The following is a 12,114-nucleotide window of genomic DNA, read 5'->3' as shown; positions in this document are numbered from 1 at the left end:
CTGAATCATCTCACTCATCATCATATCCGCAAAAAGCTTTTGAGACATTTGTTTTGGATGAAAAATATCTTCAAGACATGTTGATTTTTAAGTTTTTTTTTTATAAAATCTTTTGTTTTGAACAGTGGGAAGCAGAATGCATAAAACTGTTTTGAAAATGTTTTCTCAAAACACTGTGATGCTAAACAGTGTTTAAAGGATTTTGATTTCCAAATGTCAACTTCAAATGGCCATGAAAATTGCACTCCTTGGTGACAAATAAGTCTTCCACTGCTGGACTGGGGCCAGCTGGCCGTAGCTTCTGGTGGAAGACTGTACAGTTAACCTTCCAAGGGGAACTCCCAGTTGAGAACCAGGATCACTGGGAGTTAAGCCTTATGGACAAAACAAAGCATAGCTGGGGAACTGAGAGGCAGTACCCATAGGCCAGTGGTCATTGGTTGTGTCTCAAGAAAGGTAGAGGAGTAAACAGAGAAGTGGCCCCTTGGGCTTCAAGTCACTTTGGGGGCCCTTGCTACCTATTCAGATAGAGTAAGTGAGGTTTTATAGGCCACTTAGCCAACCCTGATTGACTGGTACTTCTGGATCGTTATAAATCCTAGTATCCCAGTCTGTGGCAGGCACTTGACATATGCTGTTGCATTCAATGTTCTCAGCAATCCCATGAGGTATACAATAGTATTAATCCCATTCTACAGATGAAGAAATTAGGCTTAGAGATTTATGTGACATCCCCAAGGTCACACAGCCTGTAAGTGGAGAAACTGGAGCTAGAACTGAAGTCCCAAAACTTCAAAACCTATTCATTTAGCCATTTCATTACATTGCCTGTCTCCTCTCCAATCAGCAGGGGTAATCAGTAATTGAAATTATTTATTTATTATATTAATAGTATCTTATATTAATATTGTCCTTTACTGCTTACCAAGCATTTTACATTTTTGTCTCCCTAACTAGATCATAAACTCTTTAAGGATATGAACTGCCTTTTATGCTTCTTTTATGCACTTGTGGTACCTAGTACAGCTCTAGAAACTTAGAAGGGAAGGAAAGAAGAAAGGGCTAATATTTATTTGGTACACCCTATGTCCCAGGTGCTAACGAGCATTTTATAAGCTTTATTTCATTAAATCGTCATTCCCCTATGATATAAGTGCTACTAGTATTCCTGTTATATATACAAGGGAATTGAGGCTTAAAGTTTAAATGACTTGCTCAGGAAAAAAAGCCAGACACAAAAAGTTGCATTCTGTATAATTCCACTTATATAAAGATTAAAAACAGACAAAACCACTATGTGGTGATGGAAATTGTAAGAGTAGTTACCTCTCCAGGGTATACTGACTATGAAAAGGCATGAAAGGGTCTCCTAGAATGCTGTAAAGTTTCTATATTTTAATCTGGGAGATGTTTACCTGGATGCATGCTCTTGTAAAAATTCATCAAGTTGTACACTTAAAACTGATGTACTTTTTTTGTATATAAGGTGTACCTCAATTGAAAACAAACAATAATGTTGAAAAATGACTTCCTTAGAGTAACATTATTAGTAAGTGGTAGAGCTGAAATTTGAATCTAGGTCCATATGTTTCAACTCTCATGCTTCCAAAATCCCTACCTCCTCTCACTTTTGCCTTTTTTTTATTATAAGTATGAGGTTAATCTTTCTCTAAACACTTTTTGCTTCTCCTCATAGTTTCCCTGGATGAACATGAGCTGTGAGAACAGGATCCACTCAATATCTCACCCTCCAGTATTCTCCACGCCCTTCATGCAACACATAAACTTCCTTTTAATCAAAGGACCATATTTTAATCCTCATGATGTCAATAATTCAAGCAGAGGCATCCATCAAATGTACTTTAGTAATTAAAAGCTGGTGATGTTAAAACAATTATTCTGCTTACCTTCTAAAGATTGGAGAGTTTTGCAACCATACAGTGGAAGCAACAATAAACAGCTTCAATTTAGTTAACCTACTCAGTCTCACCAGTATTTATTGGTTAAATATTCTGCAAAAGCCTTTGTACTGGATCCAGTGAAGACTCCAAAGATGACAATGAAAGAGTCCCTGAGGAGCTCTAAGTCAAGTGGGGAGGGCAGACGGGCACAGGAAGCTCTGCTCTGCCAAAAGGTAGAATGTTCTTGTTAACGTTATACAGCTGCAAACTGCTATGAGAATTGAGATGGTGGTAAGGTAAAGAGTGTGTCAGGGAAATCTTCCCGGAGTGGGTAGCTTTGAACCAAGACAAAGAATGGGACTTGAACTGAATAAAATCTACAGACTCATCCTTGATTTCTCTTTGGCTCACACCCTACATCCAAACTACAGCCAAACAAGTCTGTTGGTTCTGCATTCTAAATATATCTTGTCTAGCCACTCTCTCTTCACTTCCACTGCTAACACTGTGGACAAAGCCATAATCATTTGTCACCTGGCGTTTTGTACTAGCTTCCTAACTGGGTTCTCTCCTTCCATTCTTGCCTCCAAGATTTTCTTCACCGGGGTTCAAAGATCTATTAAAAAACATCAATCAATTGTTGTAATTTGCCTACTTAGAAATCTTTTGTTAAAAAAAAAGAAATCTTTTGTTAGCTTTTGATTTTATTTAGAATAATATCTCCGCTCCTTACTATGGTCTTCATAACGCTCTATGGTCTGGCCACTGCCTAGCTCTCTGAACTTGTCTCCTCCACATCTACTTGCTCACCATACTTTAGCCATACAGGCCTTCTTACATTTCCTAAAACTTGCCAAACATATTCCTGCATCAAGCTCACTCTTAGTTCCCTTACTTGGAATGCCTCATTTTTTACCTCATTCATGTCTCTGTTCATATGTCACCTTCTCAGAGAGGTCTTCCCTGAAGTCCCCAACTAGAATAGAAATCCCCTCCACCATTCTTTACCCCTTTTCCCAGCTTCATTTTCATGGTAGTTATAACTATTTGACATTTGCTTATATAAATATGTTCATTGATTTACCAACTGTCTTTCCCACTAGAATATAAGCTCTATCAAAGCAAGTAAGAATTTTCTATTTTGCTCACTGCTACATTTCCAATACCTAGAACACTGCCTTTTACATAAATAGGTACCCAATGAATAACTTCTGGATATACAGTGAGAGATGGAGGGAAAATATATTCCCAGTGGAAAATTCATTCATGCATTCATGCAAAACAGTGCAAAATACTGGGTGTAAGATATGTCAGAAAAGGTAAGCCTGACAGCTGTGGTCTCTGTCTTCGCAAAATTCCCATCTAGTAAATAAGCACTTACAAACCGGGCTAAATTCTTTAATGAGGATGAACACTGTGGACTGTTGGAGCACATGGGATAACTATGAAACGATGACTAGCACAGTGACTGGCCTATGGTATTTATTCATTCATTTATTCATCTGCCAAACATTGTTGAGCACCTACTCTGTGAAAAACATGATGCTTGGCAAAGGGAATTAATCAATTAACAAGATAATTCCGTCTCTTCTCTTACATAGCTTGCAGTCAGGTAGAGGAGGCTTGTGATCAATGTTGTGATAAAAGAAAGACAAAGGTGAAGGGTGGTAAATAGAAAGGAGGCAAGAAGCTGGAGGCAAAGAGACCTGGGGAGAGGCTGTTGTAACAATCCAGTCACAAAGGAAGAAGAGCTGGTTTGGGTCAGAGGGGTTGGGAGTAGAGAGGAGGGGATTGACCTTGCCCATGACCTGGCAAGTAAGATATGGACATTTTCCCCAAGACACCCTTAACATGGCCTGAAGAACCCTTTATTACACCTTTTACTCACTCCCCTCTCTCCAGAATGCATGCCAGGTCTGTCAATCAAGAGTCCCCATTAATCCTTCCTGACATTTTATGAGGTCCTCAGCGCTGTCATATTCCATTACACAGAACTGAAATCTACTGAAAATCAAAATGGGGTGTGAAGGTGTTTTCCTACTTTAGGGCACACTATATTAGCCCTACTGAGCAATAAAGTGGAAGGGGCGGCAGAAGGCAAGCAGGAAGCAGACAGGAGCCAAGAAGGATGTGAGAGGAGGGAGGCCCCTCCCTTGAGCCAGCCAACTGGGACAAGAGAGCCTGACTGAGGACTGAGTTTCCAGAGGCCCATTACATTTCAGATGACTTATTTAGGCATTACTTTATTTATACCCCTGCCTCATTCCACACTGCCTTCTGATCTGCTCTGTTGATCCTCTCCCCTCCCCTCACCCTTTCAAATTAAAGGTCATCAGGATAGATTTCCTAGGGGGCCCAGGCTACACCTGTTTCTTGCACGTGCTCAAATGGGAAAATGGCCAAGGACTAAATACAACCACTTCGTCGTCGGGGAGAAAACTGAGACCCAGAAAAGTTGATGAAACAGCTCAAGATCACACAGCTAATAAATGGATAAATCCTGATTTTGCCTAGATGTGAGCCTAGGTGTTCTGATATTCCTAGTTTGGGGACAACATTCTCTTATGGTTCAAATAACAGGAACTCACTTCTCAGTGATCTTTCCTAAATGGAGTAAGAGTGTCATTTACTGGAAAAAGAAGATTCCCTTTACAAGTTGGGGTGCACTCAACTTTGCAGGAAGCTAGTCTTATAAATATGAGAATGTGGGAAAGGGGTACACCCATGCTTACGTGGAGATTTCTGTCAATTCCACATATACACACACATGCATGCACACACATACACTTCCCTACTCTTCAGTTGCCCAGAAAATTGAGCCCATCATTAATGCAAACATTTCTTTTTAAGATGTAGTAACTATTTGAAACATGACTCCACAGTGATCTATAGTGCCTCAAAGTGAGTGAGAGGTGACATCATTTGAGCCTCTTCCAGTTCAACTGCAGACCTTAGTCTCTCCTTTTCTCTCTCACTCCCCCTGCTGTCTGTCATTTTGTCTGTCACACTTAGTATGTTTCTGTCCTCTATCTTTTGTTCTGTCTTCTTTCTTATGTCTCTCTTTCTTTGCTGTCTCTGTCTGTATCTCTCCATGTCTCTCTTTCTCATTCTCTCTCTATTCATCACATTTCTTTTCATCTAACTTACTTGCACATTCTTTCTGTCTCTCACTCCTTTCCTTCTTCTCTCTCTTCCAAAAAGCCCCCAAAGAATCTCAGGCTTCTAAAGTGACCAGCCAGAACTGGCCTGTTCAGCTCTTAACTGGCTACCTTCCTCAATATTTCTATAAAAATAAGTCATATTTCCAACCTAGATTTACAGCCTCCATGGGGGAAAAATGGGTCTTTGCCCCTGAGCACCCCCTCCAAAGACTTGACACAGAGTTGGGAATACAACAGGTGCTCAAAGAATACTCATTCCCCTGCCTTAGTTGCCTGACCCCCACAAATTGTTCAGAAATCACAAAGCTATTCTTAACTTCAATACCTCCTCTTTGGAGCTGAAATAATTTATGGCAACTGGGAAGAGGAGTCTCTCAGAGCACAATGAGCACATATGCCTTGAGAGATCTTCAACTCTCCTCTATTCCCGGAAGCAGTATATCATTTGTCCCAGGGCCTAGCCTCTTGGAGCCAGAATAGGACAGCTGTGAACAAGGGTATTTTGGTATGATTCCACAATACCTGTCACCTCAGTCCCCTCACAACCTTGCCTACAGATTTCTCCTATAGTCAGATCTCAATCAGTTTCACTGCTTACTAGTTGTTCATGTTTAATGTTGTCTCCCACATAAGAGCAAAGTCTATGTCTGTCTTTTTACCATTATATCCCCAGTGTATAGCACAGTGCCTGGCACATAGTGGGTATGCACTATGCATTTGTTGAATAAATTAGCAGACAAATCAATTATGCTATGCAAAGCTCCATTTTCTCTCCTATAGGATGAGCAAAATACCAACTCCTTTCTAGGACTCTTAGGAGAGTGAAATATGATAACATATGTAAAGTGACTGGCATACAATAAATGTAAAATTCTTGCAGTGTTTGGGGAAGACAAAATAACATGACACATAGAGAATTGACTAGCACAGTGCCTAGCACAAAGGAGGCCCTCAATAAATGTCCATGCCATTCCACATCGTTACCGCAGCCTGTAGCCAGAGCTGCAGGGTGACCAACTAGGAGTGAGTCCCCTCCCAACTGCCTCCAGGAATGTGGTCTTATACCTTCTGGCAGCCTCTTTCAACAGCTCTAAGTGGGTGGACACTTAGACTGTAATTCTCAAGGCCCTGTCTTCAGCCCCTACCCACCCTTTCCTGACTAATTAGATGAGTAACGGTGTTTACCGTCTCTGGCTGGGCAGCTGACGGATGGTCGAGGCTGCAGATCATTAACCTTTCCCGGGTTCCCAAATGTTCTCATTAAGGAGCCCTGTCCTATATCTTTTTCCAGCCCTGAGCTGAGGGATGATGGGGTTGGCTGGCAGGGTGGGACGTGACTGCAGCAGTTCTGGGCAGAGTTCTCTGCTGCAGCTTCAAGGGTTTTGTCTGCTCTTCCCCACCCCACCACTGCCCCTTCTTTCAGAAAGCTTTCCCTCAGAGATGTATTCTCTTGGGAAATCCCCATTGAGAATATATTACCCTTCTTGTCTCCTCTATATCTCACCAGGGTGTGAGGATCAATTTGGGTCTGAAGGGGTACTGCAAAGATCCTCAGAACTCTAGGATAATAGAGCCCCAGAACACCTGAGGTTTACCCTGCTTCTGCTTCTAATTGGCTCTGTGACTTTGAACAAACTACCTTGCCTCTCTCTGCCCTGTTTCCTTATCTTTGGAATGAGACTGCTCTTGAAGGGCTTTTCCAGCTCTCTGTTTCAGAGGCAGGGGTAGTGGCATTTTACTATAAGACAGAACTCAAAAAAAAAAAAAAAAAAAAAAAAGACAGAACTCAAGAGATGATGCTCACAAATTAGGACTCCAGTACACTGTTCTATCTAGTTTCTAAGAGAACTCTTTACTCCATTCATGCTTCTAAGAAGCTCTTTACACAAGCTCTTCTATTTTCCCAGAGGCATACTTCATGATAAGTCTGTAGGAAAGGAAGTCCAAAGAGCTGGTGGTCAGGATTACTATAGAAAGTAGTGACTTATTTGGGAAAGCTGAGCATGTAGCAGGACAGGGTTTTTGGAGGACAGGTATAAATTATACAAGCAAACAGATTCTCTAAGCTCCCATGGCAGAAATATGCTTCTGGGTTCTGCATCTAACAAGTTGTATGACTCTGGATGAGTTGGTTAAACTTTCTGGGCTTTAGTTTCTTTAACTGTAAAATAGAAATAGTAACCACAGTGGTTTAGGATATTCAGTGAGACAACTGATATAAAACTAGTTGTGAGGGCCTGCTTTTTCCCAAAGGGAGTCGAATCTTGCCCCATTTTATCTTATTTAGCCATCATCTTCTCACTGAAATTGAAGGGGTGAAATTTTAGCAGTTTCAACTTTCCCCACCAGCTCGTCATAGAGGCTTGAAATATCCAACAGAAGAATCATTCTTTGAGGACCTATGGTACATGTGTATTTAAGCTGGGCAAAGGTATCAAATGGGAAGATAGAGTGGAGTGAGCTAATATGTTGGAAGGAAGAAGTTTACCTGATTAGCCTTTTCATACTCAGAGCACAGTGATGGGTTCCAAACCAGAGAAGTCGAAAAGACCAAGGCAAGAGTCATGAAAGGGCTGAAATATAGGACATCAAAGGAGGAAATCCTCCATGGTTCTTCCTCTCCCTTTCCTCTCACTGTATCCAATCCATTATGGAGTCTTGTCTACTTCCTTGAATAACTCATTTAACTTAAACTCAACATTTCAGAAACTGAGCTTACTGTCTCACCCTTAACATGCTCTTTCTCTCTCAGTATTCCCCATTTCAGCAAATGGCACTATCATACACTGTAAGCCCCACATAAGACACTGGGCCACATATTTCACTCATTATTCTCCCTGTAGCCCATAGTCAGTCTCCAAATTTAGAATATTTTACATCCAAAATATGCCTCAAATCTGCACACTTGTCTCTGTCTTTACTCCTAACCCTTAGGCTATATTCCAAACCAATTGAATCAGAATCTTGGGAGGTAAGATTCAGCAATCAATATTTTTTAAAGCTCTTTGTATATGAATCTAACATGTAGCCAAGGATGAGAACCACTGCTCTATACATTATCCAAAGTGATATTTCAAAACATAAACCATACCCTGTCACTCTCTTGCTGAAAATCCTTTCCTGGATTGCCATTGTGCTGAGAATAAACTTCATGCTCCTTCCTATGGTCTACAAGATCCTCTAGAAGATGATCCTTGTTGATCTGTCTAATATCTATATCCTCCCCTTTCTTCTTGTATGTCAATCATATTAAATTTCTTTCTGTACTCCCAATACACTAAATTCATTCCCATCTCAGAGACTGGAATTCACTGTCTCAGTATTCCCAAACCCAAAGGCCAACATTGAGGTCCCTGTTCTGTTCCAAGGAGGCTATCTTTTCTATACAAGGAAGAAAGATAAACCCAAAAAGCAGTGAAGAGGCTTAGATTTTCCCTTAAATTTTTCCTCAATGCTTCCCCATCTAGTGCTCCAACAAACCATTGGAGTTGGTCTGTAGTGTTTTCCTTTTTAAAAAAAATTTTTTTTAACATATAGTTATTTTTTTTATTTTTATTTATTTATGATAGTCACAGAGAGAGAGAGAGAGAGAGAGAGGCAGAGACACAGGTAGAGGGAGAAGCAGGCTCCATGCACCGGGAGCCCGACGTGGGATTCGATCCCGAGTCTCCAGGATCGCGCCCTGAGCCAAAGGCAGGCGCCAAACCGCTGCGCCACCCAGGGATCCCCTTAAAAAATTTTTTTAATTTATTTTATTTATTTATGATAGTCACAGAGAGAGAGAGAGAGGCAGAGACATAGACAGAGGGAGAAGCAGGCTCCATGCACCAGGAGCCTGACGTGGGATTCAATCCCGGGTTTCCAGGATCGCGCCCGGGGCCAAAGGCAGGCGCTAAACCGCTGCGCCACCCAGGGATCCCTGTAGTGTTTTCCCATACCATCTGTCACTGTTTTGAGGGCCCTGTGCTGTCCATTCCCAACTCTCCTAACAGTTTCACACTACACACTCTAGTTAAAGTGGCCATCCAAAATGCAAATTAAAACCCCAATGAGATACCATTACATACACACACGTATGCATGCATCAAAATGGCTAAAACTTAATACAAGAACATCAGCATCAAATGTTGGCAAGGATAAGGAGCAACTGGAACTCTATACTCTGCTGGTTGGAGTAAAAACATATATAATCACTTTGGACAATTTTTGGCAGTATCTAACAAAGTGAAAAAAATATGCCTACCCTATGATTCAGCTGTCCTATACGTAGGTATATAGAAAAATGAATGTGTATGTCTACCAAAAACATGTACAGAAATGTTCATAGCAGCAACACTATTCATAATAGCCCCTAACTGTAAATAACTCAAATACCCATCAACAGTAAAGAAGTAAAATGTGCTATATTCATACAACAAAATATTACCAATACAGCAAAAAAAAAAAAAAGAAGAAAAGAAAAGAAAAAGAACTACTGGTACACTCAATAATATGGATGAATTTTATAGACATTATAATGAGTAATAGAAAGCAGAAACAAAGAGTACATTGAAGAATAAGCAAAACTGATGCCAATAGAAATCAGGCTAGTGCAGTGCACTAGTGTTATAAATGCACATTCTTGGGTCCCACCCAGATCTAACTGAATCAGAATCTCTGAGGTGAGGACGAGTCTTCTGTGTTTTATTTTTTTAAAAAAGATTTTATTTATTTATTCATGAGAGACAGGCAGAGGGAGAAGCAGGCTCCATGCAGGGAGCCCGACATGGGACTCCATCCAGGGTCTCCAGTATCAGGCCCTGGGCCGAAGGCAGCGCTAAACTGCTGAGCCACCCGGGCTGCCCTCATCCGTGCTTTAACAAAACCTTCAGATGATTCTGGACTAGTGGTTACTGCTTAGGGTAGTATTGACTGAGAAGGAACATGAAAGCTTTTCAAGCTTCTTTTTTTTTTTTTTTTTTTTTTTTGCTTTTCAAGCTTCTATGGTGCTTGAAGTATTATTCCACAGGATCCAAAGATAGTAAGTGCTATTATATAAACAAAGAGGACAAATGCTGAAAAGAATGGGAGTGGACTGGGGTATGGAAACAGGACATGGAGTAGCTGAGGGAATTAGTAGTGGCAAGGGTGAGGAGCGGAAAAGGGTAGCTCCAAGTGGTGTTAATTACATTTGCCAGGCTGATGCTCTCCATTTGAGCTCAGCTGCCTCCTTGCTCTTCAATTTCAACCATTTAGCCTGCAGAATACCCCCATTTTTCCTACCACAGAGTAGTGTTCAGCCATGGGCCCTGGTTGCTGACCTCTCTGCCTTTGAAAGTTTCTTTCCAATTAATAGAACCCTCATCTCCATAATGGGATGAGCCAGTCGTGTTCCAAGAGCCATTTCATTTGGCTATGGCTCTGGATTATAGTGGAGGGAGTAAGAGATCTCCCCAAATCTGCCAGAGTCATCATTTTCTTGTCCATTCCATCAGTCCACTTAATTTAAGAGCCTGTCAAGAAGATGAAATACCAAACTGGGGTGCTGTGTTCAAAGCTAACTGCTAGGGTGCATGACCCTACTGACACAGACCTGGGGAGCAGGATCAAGAATTCACAGCACTCAACATGTCAGCAACCAATTGATATTGGCTTCTTGGGGACCTTGAACTGTAAAAGATTCAAACTAGAAGGACTTTAGAGAGGTTCTGGATTGGATTCAGAACCTGATTCTGATTCCTCACTGGATTTGTGGGAAACTGAGGTCTAGGAACACACAGTAAGCTAGTAGCTCCCCAGAAGGATACTTAGTAAATGTTCTAGCTACATTATCCTGTAACTCCCAAAAGTTACTCCCAAACTCCCAAAAGTTAAGGACTATCTGTAATAGTGAGTGGCTACAGTTTCAGCTCTATCTCTGCTCTTTTTCTCAGCAGAGGTTGTCTCAGAGCAATAGGCTTGCAGTGGAAATATGTTTCCTTATTCCACTTCACTCCCAGAGAAGGAGCTTCCTTCCAGAATCCTAAGAGTTGAAGATACTTACTTCAGGGACCTGAAGAGGCAGTGCCATGTGCTACAAATTGGCCCGACTCTCCCAAGGACCATATTCACACTGGTACCTGGCCCCAAAATTTGAATTGGGGCAGCTTGGCTCTCATTCCATAGTTAATCTGTGCCTCATACTGAGCAGTACTCTAAATAGTGGCTTTCCTCACCATAGAAGACGCAGAACTCTTACTTAGAGAACTCTGCTCTGATGAGGAAAAAAGAAATCATACTAAAGACAGAAAGACATATATTCATAGTCTTAGCTCTATCACTTATTAATCATATCAGTCAAATCATGTCATCTCTCTGAGCCCCATATTCTCCTATTCTCCAACTCTAAAATGGAGACCATATTATCTACTAAAACAATGTACCTGGAGTACTTTACACAGGGCCAGGCACATAGTTCAAACTCACTAAATGATGTCTGTTATTTTTATTAGCTGGGTAATCTTGAACAAGTCCTTCTACCTCTAGAGCCATCAGGTTTCATATCATATTTCAAATGGAGATGGTAATATCCACAAGATAGGGTTGTTTTAATGATTAAATGTGGTCATGTTTCAAAAATGCCTTGCAAGATACCTGGCACATGGCAGGCATTCAACACCTGCCCATTGAATCTGAATAGAGACCAGAGAGAACATATATCTAGGTAGGGACTGGGCAGAGAGGGCCCAAGTCACTGGTTTTCCAGAAGCAGGGGTCTTGACATTAAATTAGAAGAGCTGGTAGTTGCAGAGCCATCAGCATTGGGTCATTTATCTTGAAGACAGGAAACTGATCAGGGCTTATGAGAAGATTTTATCCAGTAGCACCAGCTTGTTCAACATCAGTTCCTGTCACCTGGATTTTCTATGCTTCTCAAGTTCCCTGGGGGACTGTGACAGGCTTTGTTTTGGAGAAACAGGAAGAGCAGAGTCCAGGACACAGACTGACCACAGCCAGATGCCTTGATTCTATTCCTTGGACTATGGCAGGTTAGTCTGACTACTGCAGGGGGATGGTGAGCACACTCAGGCAAG

This window comes from Canis lupus, chromosome X (assembly GCF_011100685.1).
Source record: "Canis lupus familiaris isolate Mischka breed German Shepherd chromosome X, alternate assembly UU_Cfam_GSD_1.0, whole genome shotgun sequence".
Classification (NCBI taxonomy): domain Eukaryota; kingdom Metazoa; phylum Chordata; class Mammalia; order Carnivora; family Canidae; genus Canis; species Canis lupus.
This window is presented reverse-complemented; position numbering follows the sequence as displayed.